The sequence below is a fragment of the Theropithecus gelada genome, chromosome 7b, assembly GCF_003255815.1.
Source record: "Theropithecus gelada isolate Dixy chromosome 7b, Tgel_1.0, whole genome shotgun sequence".
Lineage (NCBI taxonomy): Eukaryota > Metazoa > Chordata > Mammalia > Primates > Cercopithecidae > Theropithecus > Theropithecus gelada.
Window position 1 is genome coordinate 49,556,690 of NC_037675.1, and position 14,296 is coordinate 49,570,985.

The window sequence follows — 14,296 nt, forward strand, 5'->3', positions numbered from 1 at the left end:
TCCTAATTATTTTCCCTGGAATGAGGCAATTAAATTCAAATATCATCCTACATACTGTAAAGAAGAAACAGCAAAAAGAAAAAAAGAAAGAAAAAAAGAATCTGGATGGTGTTAATAGGTGAGAAAAAAGCATCAGGACCTCTCTCTTACACTTTTGTTGTTTGGTACGCAGGATGCCCTAATCCACTACTTTGAGAGGAGGTTTTTTCTGGATATACATTTTCATTTTCTTTATAATTAACAAAAGATAGAATTTCTGGGTCACATGACAACATCATGTTTATTTAACCTTTCGATTAACTGCCAGACTCTTTTCCAGTGGAACTGCCTCATATTCCACTTCCGTCAGCCATGTAAGAAGGTACCTTTTCCTCATAACCTCGTCAAAGTTTACTGTCTTCTGACATATACATTATAGCCTTTCTAGTAGGTATAACATGGTATCTTAATGTGGTTTTAATTTGTATTTTAATAGTGACTAATGATTTGAGAAGCTTTAAATGTGCTTATTAGATATTCATTTATCTTCTGTGGGTAAATGTACTTTCTTGGCTTGTTATAGGTGTATTCAGATTTAATCAGTCATAATTTAACCTCCAGCTTGGTCAATTAGCTAAAGTCCTACTTATTTAAGCATACTGGCTCTGAAAGTCCTAACAGTTAAGAAACATACAAAGAATGAAAGGTAATTACTCTATAGCCACATAGAGATTAACATAGCTGCATAGAATTGGTAAGAAGAAAACTTTTAGGAGGTGATATCATAGAAATTTAGTCATAAGCCTTGAAGCTATTTTATGAGCTTTGATTTTTACTCTGAATAAGACAAAAATGCATTGAAGAGTTTAAAGCAGAGGAGTGACGTGATCAAATTTAAATTTTACAGTTTATATGTTTTACACATATATATTTTAAAAAATATATTCATCAGTTGTTGCTCAAGTACAAGACATAATTTGCTTTTTATATTAAGTTTTATAATAATGATTATGATAATAACTGGATTGTGATAATGGCGGAAGAGATATGCTGCTTTGTGTAATGTCTTAGTTGAAAGCTAGGAATGAGATGGTAACTAAAAGGGCTATAGAACTCAGTAACTGTTGCAGTGTGCCATAGATTCCTTAAAGAAAAGTAATGACAAACTTATATTTATTAACTAATAATGCAAGGTCAAATGTTAAAGTCAGAGGACTTCCTGGACAGCATTTATAGAAATCCGAATCTTGTCTGGCTAAATCTGAAGCTCAGAGTGAGAACAAATATCAAGACTTAATCATAAAGACAGAGAGTTTTATCACTTAGAGATCTAGCAGATAAATTACTTAAGGTCATCTTAGACTTCTATAACATAATTTTTAAGGTGTTGTTATGTATACTTACATTGACAATGTATTAACCCACTGAATTACTTACCATCAATATTGGATTTCTATCATATCCTTTTAGGGTCTTTTTCCTTCTGATAGAAGTACACCTTTTATATTTCAGTGTATGTGTTCTCCAAAATTTATCTGTTGAAACCAAGGAGATAGTAATAGAAGGTGAGGCCTCTGGGAGGTGATTAGGTCAAGAGGGCTCCATGCTTTTGAATTAGATTAACGTTCCTGTAAAAGATACCTCAGAAAGCTGCCTCCCTCTCTTACTCTTTCCCATGTGAAGACAAAATGTTCATTCCTTCTGCCATGTGAGGATGCAGCAAGAAGGCCCTTACCGATACCAAATCTGCTGGCACCTTGATCTTGGACTTCCTAGTCTCCAGAACTGTGAGAATTACCCAGTACAAATATTTTGTTATAGTGTCAGGAACAGGTGAAGACAACCTTAAGTAGTTTATAATCTGCTAGATCTCTAAGTGATGAAACTCTCTGTCTTTATGATTAAATCTTGAGCCTGATTCTCACACTGTCTGACCTTCAGATACAGCTAGAAAAGAATAGGGTTTCCATAAATACTGCCCAGGAAGTCCTCTGGTTTTAACATTTGACTTTACATTAGTGGTTAATAAATATAAGTTTGCAATTATCTTTCTTTAATGACTCTATAGCCGACTGCAACAGTTGCTGAGTTCTATAACCGTTTGAGTTACCATTTCATTCCTACCTTTCAACTGTCTATTACACAAAGCAACATATCCTCCCCACCATTAGCATATTCCAGTTCACTACTAATGGGAGTTTTAACAATTGCACTGCTACATTATGCCAGGACTTATTCATACTCTAATTACTGAGAGTGATGTGTACTTTAATCAGCAGCAGCCAGTAAGTGACCAATCTCCAAAATCCCATCTATGAATCTGCTTTTAAGGTCCACTCCTGATACCAAACCTCTCAAATTTGTCTCCATGATTATAGACTGAATAAATTTTATAGACTCTGAAGAAAAGAGCTTTGTGTAGAAATTTTACTAGTAAGTACTCTTGGGTGATAGCCTGTAATGAAGAGAAAAAGGCAGGACTAACCAGAGAGAGAAGATAAACTACAGTGCCTAATCAAAACATCCAAAAGAAATCAAGGCTGAATAGTCAGGAGAGTTGTCACCTTGATAAAAAGCCACCATCTCTTGCTCAGTTTCTGGACCCCTGGAGCTTCTTAGGGTTTAAACGTTCCATTCATCTCAAAGGTGCTGGTTATCTTAGTTTCAGAGGGATTACAACTTCATGCCTTACTGAGAATTACTTGATCCATAAAAAAAATAGCTCATTCAAGTTTCCACCCTCTTCCAGGCAGTGGCTCACAGTTAATGACTAACTGATGAAGGAATATGACACATGTTCTCTTTGCCTCAATTTGGGGCCACATTGTTATTCCAGCTCCAAAACTTGACAGCGGACTGGGTGAAGCTTCAGTTCCAACTACATTGCAGATCAGTTTTTTCCTTTGCTCAATCCTATTTCTCCAATTATTATTATTTTTTTGATGCGTATCTCCAAAGAACACTCCACAATGAACTTTCTGTTTGCAGTTCTTCAACTCAGAATCTATATGAAGACAGCTCAATATAAAATAGGTGGTATATTGAAATAGAATGCAGGATGCATTTTTCTGAACAATTTAAAGACAAAGGATGAAACAGTAACCATCATCGGCTTCTAGTTCTGAAAAATCTGAAGCACTGAGTTTCTTTGGTACACAGGATGTCTTGATCCACCACACAAGTCTGGTTTTCACTCATCTCTCTTCCTACTTTAATATCTTTCATTTCCTTCTTGGTTCGGGAGCCATTCTGCATTTCTTTAACACCTCAAGTCTCATTTTAAAATTAGGGTATAGCGTGAAAATTAAAGATAGAAACTTCGGACTTTCTACTATTTTCATTGTTAACGTTGTGTATTTTAAGGTGAAATCGCTCTAATGTTTTTGATACTGAATGTCAAGCAGGATAACGGTGGCTGTAATTGAGATATGTGTCTAAGAAATTTATGGAATAGCAAATCTTCCAGAGAATTAGTTATCAAGTATTGTGCATCATAATGCACTCTCAGAAACTCCAGGGAAAGTGATATGAGTAGGTGCAGGGATCCTGTAGGAAAATGCTGAATCTTCCCTCCTTATGCCTTTCTTGATAATTATTTAACTCATTAATTATTTGAAATCTTTTGGTGGCAAGACAGAGGTTAATTAGGAAGGAATTAGAAAATATATTGTAATATTGTTCAGGGAGTAATACCTACACACTTCTGGGAATGTTCATACCTCTAAGCTTGGCTTGATGTTTTGCAGTATGCTCACATACTGCTGGCAGGCATTTTGAGGTCAGTAAAGTCCTTTAATTTTTATGCCAAATTGATTTTGGTCTTTTGTAAGTTATCTCAGGATTTGTAGGAAGTTACAGGTAGACCACAGTTATAAGGTATGTGAAGGAGGAACAGAAAAGGCAAAGAAAGGTTCTTTCTTTTCTTTCTTTCTCTCTCTCTTTCCCTTCCTTCCTTCCTTCCTTCCTTCCTTCCTTCCTTCCTTCCTTCCTTCCTTCCTTCCTTCCTTCCTTCCTTCCTTCCTTCCTTCTTTCTTTCTTTCTTTCTTTCTTTCTTTCTTTCTTTCTTTCTTTCNCCTCTTTCTTTCTTTCTTTCTTTCTTTCTTTCTTTCTTTCTTTCTTTCTTTCTTTCTTTCTTTCTTTCTTTCTTCTTTCTTTCTTTCTTTCTTCTTTCTCTTTCTTTCTTTCTTTCTGTCTTTCTGTCTTTCTGTCTTTCTGTCTTTCTCTCTTTCTCTCTTTCTCTTTCTTCTTTCTTAGAGGGAGTCTTGCTCTGTTGCCTAGGCTGAAATGCAGTGGCATGATCTCAGCTCATTGCAACCTCCACCTCCTGGGCTCAAGTGATTCTCCTGCCTCAGCCTCCTGAGTAGCTGGGATTACAAGTGCCCACCACCACATCTGGCTAATTTTTGTATTTTTAGTAGAGATGGGGTTTCACCATGTTGGTTAGACTGGTCTTGAACTCCTGACTTCAGGTGATCCACCTGCCTTGGTCACCCAAAGTGCTGAAATTACAGGCAGGAGCCACCATGCCCGGCCAAGGTCTTATATTTCTAATACCCTCATCTTTGTGTGTATTTAACAATAAAATAACCGCAAGATGCAATGTTTACATAAATTTAAAATAAGCAAAACAAACAAAAACTGTGAATATAATAAGCTATTACTTTAGAGTTTTACAATAAATATGCAGTTTTCTAGGCCACAGGTGGGAGTTCATTGTTCATGATGAGGATATTGTATATTGTGTGTGTATGTGTTTGTGTGTGTGTGTGTGTGTGTGTGTTTTATAGAGAAAAAAATCACACAGTTTACCTGAAATAGTAAAACAAGGTAAATCAATACCATTTTCTACTTGCTTGGCAGAAATTCTCACTAACCTTAAAAAAATTAACTATTTAGAAGGTTAATTTAAGGTCTTGTACTATTTTAGAAGTCAACATAGTAAAGTGAAAAAGGTTGATTAGAAATCAGGAAGCCTCTATTTTAGCTTCTACTTTGTCACTAACTAGCTGTGTAACCCTGAGCAAATCACTTAACCTCTAAGATCTGTCTTCTCAAGTGTAAAAAGAGGAGGTTGAACTACATGATCTCTGACAGTGCTCAACTAAATCTGCAACTAAATCAAAATATAGAGAAGTTGATTGAAATAGCAGCACATACAAACTAGTGTTGAAGAACAGAAATAAGGAATTAGAGCAATTGGTTTATATTTACAGGTTTCTTCTAATCCTTAATGTTCACTGCAGGCCACATCTAGTAATTTTTTCATATGGGATGATTCTGCAAAAATAAATAAAACACTATTTCTTTTGTATATCATTTTGTGAAATTAGAGGGTATAACAATATTCTACAAACATTTATTTTATGTACATTTGCCTAACAAACTTAAAGTACACTCCTTCCATGCCTGTCTTATGTTTATTTCTAATATTTCACTAATAAAGTATATATTTTAGTGTGGAAAAGTGAAAAATACCAATATGTTGATATCAGTGGCAGCAGGTAACCAAACAGCAGTGTTTGTCTTTATTAGAACCAAGAGGTAAATTTTATACATTTAATCCGTCCCTGGAGCCATGGGTTGAAAACTTCCATTATCCCAACTGTTATTAATAAGCAGAAAAGTTGGGATAAAATAAAAGGGTACGCTACAAGTTAGATTTTCTACTCAAGTAGGGAGTCACCAAAAGTGGGTAACCACATCCCACATGTCTGATTAAAACCTAGATAGGATTTCTCCCTAGGTGAGACTGAAGTGTCTCCTACAATGCTAAAGGAATATTACAAAAACATTCTGAGATTTTAGGACTATCTCACTTTTGCTGCTTCATGTAATAGCTTAAATCAGGCATGCAGATCCTCTTGGTTGTATAGTTGCTAACAAATTGTTTGCTAGTAGAAATTTCCTTCCACTTAACAGAGATTAATACATCTCATCTCAGGCTGGGCGCGGTGGCTCAAGCCTGTAATCCCAGCACTTTGAGAGGCCGAGATGGGCGGATCACGAGGTCAGGAGATCGAGACCATCCTGGCTAACACGGCGAAACACCGTCTCTACTAAAAAATACAAAAAATTAGCCGGGCGTGGTGAAGGGCGCCTGTAGTCCCAGCTACTGGGGAGGCTGAGGCAGGAGAATGGCGTGAACCCGGGAGGCGGAGCTTGCAGTGAGCTGAGATGGCGCCACTGCACTCCAGCCTGGGCGACAGAGCGAGACTCCATCTCAAAAAAAAAAAAAAAAAAAAAAAAAATACATCTCATCTCAATCAGCAACATTACAATTTCCTTTATAGCCACAAATTTTTGTTTAGCCCACTATATGGAATGCTGTCTATTACATACTCAGATACTTCCTCCATTAGAAAGTTGAATTTTTAAAATTATGATAATAATAAAAAGGGAAAGTTGAATTTCTTAAACTAATCTTTCTCTATTATAATGTAGAATGAATTTTACTCGGTTCTACCGGGATTGATTTTTTTTTCGCCTTACCAAGTAACTGGCAAAGCAACTGAATGACAGAATGCTACCCTTGAGCTAACCTGTCAACCAATTAGAATAAAGGCACAGATAAATGTAAGGGAAAAATGACATAAATCATTACTAAAGCTTTAGTGCCAGAACCTTGTAGAAGAACACACACAAAAAAATAAAAATGTTTTTCTGATGGCACACTTTTAATTAACTGTATAAAAACATATTTAAAGTAAATAAATATTAATTAATAAAAAGCTTACAAATTAAAAATAATAAACTCAGCAAGAAATTTTAAAAGGACATACAGGAGCAATGCATAAAGGAAGAAATTTAAATGGCTAACAAATGTATGAAGACATTTTGAAGCTCACTAATAAACCAAGAAATAAAAATAAAAATGCTAATGAGCCACTACTCTTTAATGATGAAATTATCAAGAATTTTATAAGAAGTATCACTCAATGTTGGCAAAAATAGAACAAAATGGAATATGTTATACATGTTGATTGGAGAATAAAGTAGAATAAGCTTTCTGTAACACAGTTTGACAATAAATAGCAAAACTTTAAACTATCTCCATACATCAATTCTTCTGGAAATTAACCTAATGGATTACAGATTTGAGCAAAGATTTAGTTTCAAGTATATTTATTAAAAACTAAAAGCAATGCAGGAAATAAACTTTATGCACCAAAATTATGGTGACTTTAAAAACTCTTATAAAAAGATATGGATGGATAAATTTACATATATATTCATATTCTATGAAACTATTAAAACCATACTTATGTACTTATGAGAAGACATATATATATATATGTATATAAAATCTATTCAGTGAAACAAGATTAAAGACTAGTATTCATGTCTGATTCATTTTTTTGTGAATTCCTGTGTCTAGCAGAGTGCTTTCCCCAAAGTATATAACATGTGTTTGTTGAATGAATGGGTGAATGCAACTATTGTAACTTTTAAATGAATTATGCACCGTCTATGTGGCATGCCTCTCATATACCAGTGGATGTCATGACATGTAAATTCCTTTCGTCAGTCATATTTTTCTTAACCTTCTTCCGGATAGTGTCTGGAATCTGTCACTGTGGGGAGCATCTAAAACCTGCATGATATTTAACATCTTTAGTGTGTAGCTCCAATATTTCGTGTTCACCAAAATGGACAAGCAATGTTATTTTCATATTTATACTTTCAAACATAGCAATTTTGAGTTTCCATCTGCCCTAAATAACAAGAAATTAGGATTTTTAGCCCTATGTCAAACCTCTTGAAACCTTACTTTTTTCAAGGAACCCTATAGGGGTCTAGAGTGAGTTCTGGTTTTCCATCCCATGAGCTAACAGAGCAAATTACATCTATGCCATAGAAGGCAGATAATCTGAGGACATTGGCCAAATTGCAGATGCTTGAGAAACTAAGCAATTCTTGTTGTTATTGTCCCTGCTTCTCAAAACCTGTGAAGTATGAATTTGGCACCCTTCAGTTGATAGAACATGAAGGTCACTGCTGGACACCAGTAGAGAGTAGCTGTATCATAGCTCCTTCTATGTCATATTAACTGGACAGGAAGTGAGAAGTTTCCAGGGGTATGGTTGGGGAGTGCAAGGCAAATGAAAGTAGTAAACTGAGTCTCCACATTAATTTTCTTGGAGCAGCTCTCTGAAGTGTGCCATCCCTGTAGTGACATTGTTCTTGCTCTCAACACTATTCCTAGCTGGGCCTCAAGCCCTAATACACAGAGGAGATAAAGTTTTGCTAAATTCACGCATCCTGACAGTGTTGTTGCTTCAACTGTTGAAATCAGAGGCTTATCATCCATTTTAGCAGACACCATAGCAATTCATGTAGGTATAACACAACCTCTGCCATTTTTCCAGTGGTCTCTGCCATTATAAGCAAAGGTTTCTTTGAAATGTGAGGAAGGATGCTCTTTCCTTCTCTATTTCATCATCCTAGATCTTCCAAGCCAAGAGTGACTTGCAGTTGCAATGTAGGGTCATAACGTTTAGGCTTGCCCACAGAACCATCTTTCTCGGGCACCAGTCTGCATGCAGGATGACTGGGTCAAGCAGGTGTCAATGCTCCTTTGAGACCTAATTTCAGTCCTGGCTCTATTCCTTCCCAACCTCATTGTAAAATATTTCTCGGGGGCCCAAATTACCTTCCAGTAATCTGCTCTTGACCAGTCCCCTTCTGTGATTATGATTGTTTTTCAAAACAATCTAGCTGTGTGATCTAGCTTTGCTGTTGGACCACACAGTTGCCATTAAAGGTTGCCACAATGACACTCTGTCTCCTTTTGTTAAATAACTGTTTTTTTAAAAAACTGATTTTTCCTAAGCATCCACTGCATCCTCTAAAGCTGAATCTAACTTTAGTTAGTCCTCATAAATAGAAAAAAGTGTAAAAATGTGAATTTTTCCAGTTTTTGTTTGCAGCTTCTTGTTAAAGAAAATTGGCCGAAGCTTATAATATGAACTTTGTATTTATCACCCTCTACAAGTTTCTATCATTAATACATGTCAACATTTAAAATTCTAACCAAATGGCAGGAGGTAATAACTGACTTCTAAAGCTACTAATCTAATTTTCTATTTCTTTATAAATTCACCTAAAAGACATAGAGTTTTTATTACAAAAGGAATCTTAAGAAATTAATTGGTGGAGTCAACTTAGTTTAAAAACAGAAAAGGAAGTGCATGTCCAGTAATGGGTTACTAAAGGTCCTGCTAACTTATGAAGTTGGAGCTACAATACAGGTCTCCGTATTCTTTGTCAAAATATTTCCTCCGTTTCATTAACCTAAAAAAGAGTTATATATATTTTAAGAATTGTTCCTAATGTATGTTATATTTTCATGTGTACTAGGGTACTAGTATTCTAAAAGTTCCATTAAAAGTATCCCCTCATTTGTCATAAAAAACTATAAAAACATAAAAACAGCATGAGTATACAAAGAGTTTGGAAAAAATAGCTATTGTTTCAAAATCAGTGACTTCACTGATGATCAGAGGAAAGAGTGTCATATAATTAATATTGGGATCAAAAAAGTTTATCGTAAAAATGATGTAAAAATCATGGTTATTGTTTAGGAGTAGTACTGAACTTCATATATATACATATATTATATATACATATATACATATACACACATTTATATGCATATACATATATACATATGCATACATATATATGTGTGTGTGTATATATATTTTTGAGACAGAGTATCAGTCTGTCGCCCATGCTGGAGTGCCATTGCGTGATCTCAGCTCACTGCATCCTCTGCCTCCCAGGTTAAAGTGATTCTCCTGCCTCAGCCTCCTGAGTAGCTGGGATTATAGGTGCCCACCACCATGCCCGGCTAAGTTTTTGTATTTTTAGTAGAGACGGGGTTTCACTATGTTGGCTAGGCTGGTCTTGAACTCCTGACCTCATGATCTGCCTGCCTCAGCCTCCCAAAGTGTTGGGATTACAGGCGTGAGCCACCATGCTCAGCCTGACCTTCATATTTTTTAACATGCAAATATGTTCTTGTGGGACTTAATTTGTTAAATATTATGCAATAGAACTAACTTTTTTTTCTTATTGATAAGGACAATTTCTGGTACTCTGTGTTAAGATGCCAGTTTATTTGTAGCACAGCAATAAAAGCATTGAAAATGATATCAGTAAGAAGAGAAGTATGAGATATGGGGAAAAGTGGACCTAGTCCCTTCTTCAGATAAATATTTTTCTTTTCTTATATTTAGCTCAGCTGGGCTCATCTTGGGCTTGTGATTCTGGAGGGGGATAAGCCCTTGGACACAGAAAGAACACCCTAGAAGCAGGCATACAACCCTGAAGGTCTAGTAACTATTCTCTTTTACTTCTAGCTATTTACCGATCAAAAGATAAAAATCCCTTTATGTCACACTAATAAACAGTCCACAAATTAACAACTTACTATTTATTATTTACTTTTCTCTCCCACTTACCCAAATAAAAGTTTATAAAGACCTTACCTGAGAATTGGTTCATTTATTATTCTCCCTTAGGATGACCCTTCCTCATTTGTCAGCACACTCTAAGAAAAGCACTCCAAAACAGCTTTGCTATTTTCTGCAGTAATTTATTTTTATACACTTTAAATCATTGATTTATTAAAAATAGATTTATCTTTCTAAAATTTAAGACATTTTAATTACAAATTATCTTTTTTTTTCCACTGAAAGTATCAGTTACTGATTGAGGTATTCCAATCTCTCACACTCTCATACTTTCTGCAAAGGATTAACAGAATTGTGCAGAGTGATGCACAGTGGCATTATCAAACCAAATTGATCTGAACTTAGGAAAGAAGAAAAAATTTTATGTAGGATGCAATTTGCAATTTGAAGCATACAGTCAGATAGCAGTCTCATCAGGATGGTCTTCCTGGAGCCATTGTGCTGATCAGCCACAATGAAAAATCCTATCCTAGCAGTATTCAAAGTATTAGCATATTCCAACACTAGCACACGCCAGCTGACTTTCCTCAGTTCATTACACAGTTGAAGGGCATAGACACTTTTTCTATTTCCATATGTTTTTTTCTCAACTTTCTCTTCCATTAGGTTTGTACTGAAGTTTCAAGTTTTCATTGATAACTGTAGCCAGAAATATGGCTATGCAAACTTATTAAGAAAATGCCAATGTATAAAACATCAAAAGAGAATTGCACTGCATTAGTCAATTATGCGAATATACTATAAGATTCATAGTTTTATTTTGTGTTTTTCTTTTACTTTAGGGTCTTCTTATAAATGTGTTTTCTTGACAAACATAAATGAACTGAAAAATGGAGCTCAAATTATAAAATTACTATAATCATCAGGTTTATATTACTTGTTACTTAATATTGTCATAAACGTTTAAGAACAGAATTTACTTCACTTGAATGCTTTAATTTGTGATGTACAAGTATACTTATATCGATTTGAATGAGGAATATCATGTGGTACATAACTAAATTAATTCATCCCAATGTTCAGCAACCATTAAGTCAAAGAGCAGAAGGAAGGAAGAGGGGGAGAGGAGGAAGAAAGAAAAGGAAGGAGGGAAGAACACAGGAAAGGAGTGAGGGAGGAAGGAAGAAAGGAAGGAATGAAAGAAGATGATAAAAGAGAGGGAAGACTAACCAAGCATTAATAGTCTAATTGTGGGAGGACATCTAGACCTGAAAAGGAGTTGACTGTACAAGATATTTAACTGAACAAGAAACTTAAAAGTAAAATATGTAGGGGCAGATAGTATTTAAATATTAATTAGCTCTAATGATTTTAAATTTCTAGAGATCAAATCTTCTGTCCACTTCAATTTTAAATCATTAGGATCTGATCCCAGATGCTCAATAAATATTTGTTAGAACAAAAAGATTACAAAGTAATGAGAAATCCACTTTTGGAGACTTCTAATACTTAGTGCATTTATATGAGGGAGGTCTAAAACCAATGGCTATGAATTTAGATAAACTGATTTTATCTCAATTCAAAGAACTTTCATTCCTACTCAAAGGTCAAAAAAAAATCTGCCTTGGGAGTGATAAGTTTATAATCCCGCATTGAGCAGTAGGCATGAATAATAAATAGGTGAAGGTAATAAATATCAAGATTTATTCAAACCTTGAGATTAGAATTCTGGGATTAAAAGCTTCACACAAAAATAATAAAATAAATTTTGTAAATAATTTTGCAAATAAAAGCAACAAAATTATATCTGAAGTGTTAACATGCGATGTTACAAAACCTAGGTTTAAATAGATATTTCCCTAGAATCAATTGTAGTTAGAGTTTAAAAATTCAAATAATTGTTTAGAATAATTAATGCATCTTCTGGTGTTTTATATCCATTAAACACATTTTGTTTATTAAAAGAATCACAGAAATACATTTTAAGCAAAAATAACAAATATATATCAATGAACAAGTTAGAAATACAAAAGGCGTATGATTGAAGCACACTTTGAAAATAATGAGTTTCTGTATGTTGTGTAACACTAAATTCTTCAAAATAGAAATTCTTCAGCATATGAATCATGTACACAATATTAAGTATAATATTCTGCACATATTGGTTTCTTGCATCATAAACAGTGAAAATAAGTTTTTCTATTATATCTAGTAGAAGAGAAACTTTCATTTGTCACCCAAGACATCATATTTTAGAAATATAGCTTTATAATACTGGACTTCATAAAGGTCATCCTCAGGGTATGCTGAAATTTGAGGACTTACAGTTTTTTTTAAATTTCCATAAAATGAATTCTCAGAGCATATTGCAAAACTCCTTAGACCAAATATGTAAGTAGTATTTGAAGAAAATTAAATAACTTGTTAATTTAAACCCAATTAATTTTGTGACTACAGAAATATGTGAGGTATAGCGATTCATTAGGAGATAATTGATTTTCATTCTTGAATCCAAGAGGTCAGGAAATCTACTCACTTAAAACAACTGCAGAAAACAAGTATGAAAAAAATGCAAACACATTAAGCTCCACCTCAGAATGTTAGAGAAACACAACTGAGATGTTTTGAAGAAAACAAGGACGCATACATAGAGAAACAAAATTGTTAAGGCAGCCCTTCTAATAGCCAGTAAACAAGTCTTTGATTCACAATTTCTTTATTATTATCTTTTGATGTTCAAAAGTACTTTGTACCCATGCTATGCTTTGTGTTCAGGGTTTTGATATTCAATGTTTCATGCAAGTTCAAAAAACTTGATTCTGGTAGAAAAATTATAGCAGGAAGAAGCAGCAGGACACCAGAGGCTTTTCTTTCCATGGGTAGGTCAAAATAATTGCTTCAAGATGTCAAGAAAAAAACACTTAAATGTAATAAAAGAAAGTTTCAATGTTCCTTTCCTAAATTCTTCATGCATTCCTACAGCTTCCATTTGAAGTATGTATGATAGAAGCGTTAGCTTTTCAACAAATTTATCCAAGCAGAATTGTGCCCCCGAAGCAAATTAGGAAGGATATTTAAAAAGGAGGGGAAAGAAAAAGGCTTGTGAATTGTATTAGTCCATTCTCACACTACTATAAGAACACATTTGAGACTGAGTAATTTATATAGGAAAGAGGTTTAATTGACTCACAGTTCTGCAGGGCTGGGGAAGCCTCAGGAAACTTACAATCATGGCAGAAGGGAAGCAAACACATCCATCTTTACATGGTGGCAGCAAAGATAAATGCAGAGCAAAAGGGGGAAAAGCCCCTCATAATACCATTAGATCTCATGAGAACTCACTCACTATCACAAGAACAGGATGGGAGAAACCGCCACCATGACTCAATGATCTCCACTTGTCCCTCTCATGACATATGGGGATTATGAAAACTACAATTCAAGATGAGAATTGGGTGGGGATACAGCCAAACCGTATCATGAATACTTAGATCTTTACTTCCCAAAGAAATCAGAAAACAACTTCATGTCATTAAATGAGATTATTATTACTTTATAAATCAAATCATTTTTAGCAGTAGCTTATGACTACAATTTCCAGATGAAGTCTTTATTTGTACTGTTCTTTATAAACATTTATTGAATAACCTCCAGTGAAAAGTAAGTTAGAAATGCTTTGAAGGATGAATATATTTATATCTGAAGTTCTGCTTATATAGTCTCAAAATACCCATATACAAAATGAAAATTTTCAGCATATTAATATTCAGAACTTTCCAAATATCCAGAAGGCAAACATACAATTTATTTTTTAATTTTCATTCAATAATTGATGTATAGCTTTTCCACAAATATGCATCATTTAAATAAGATCAAATAAACCCAGGTTATATACATTTACA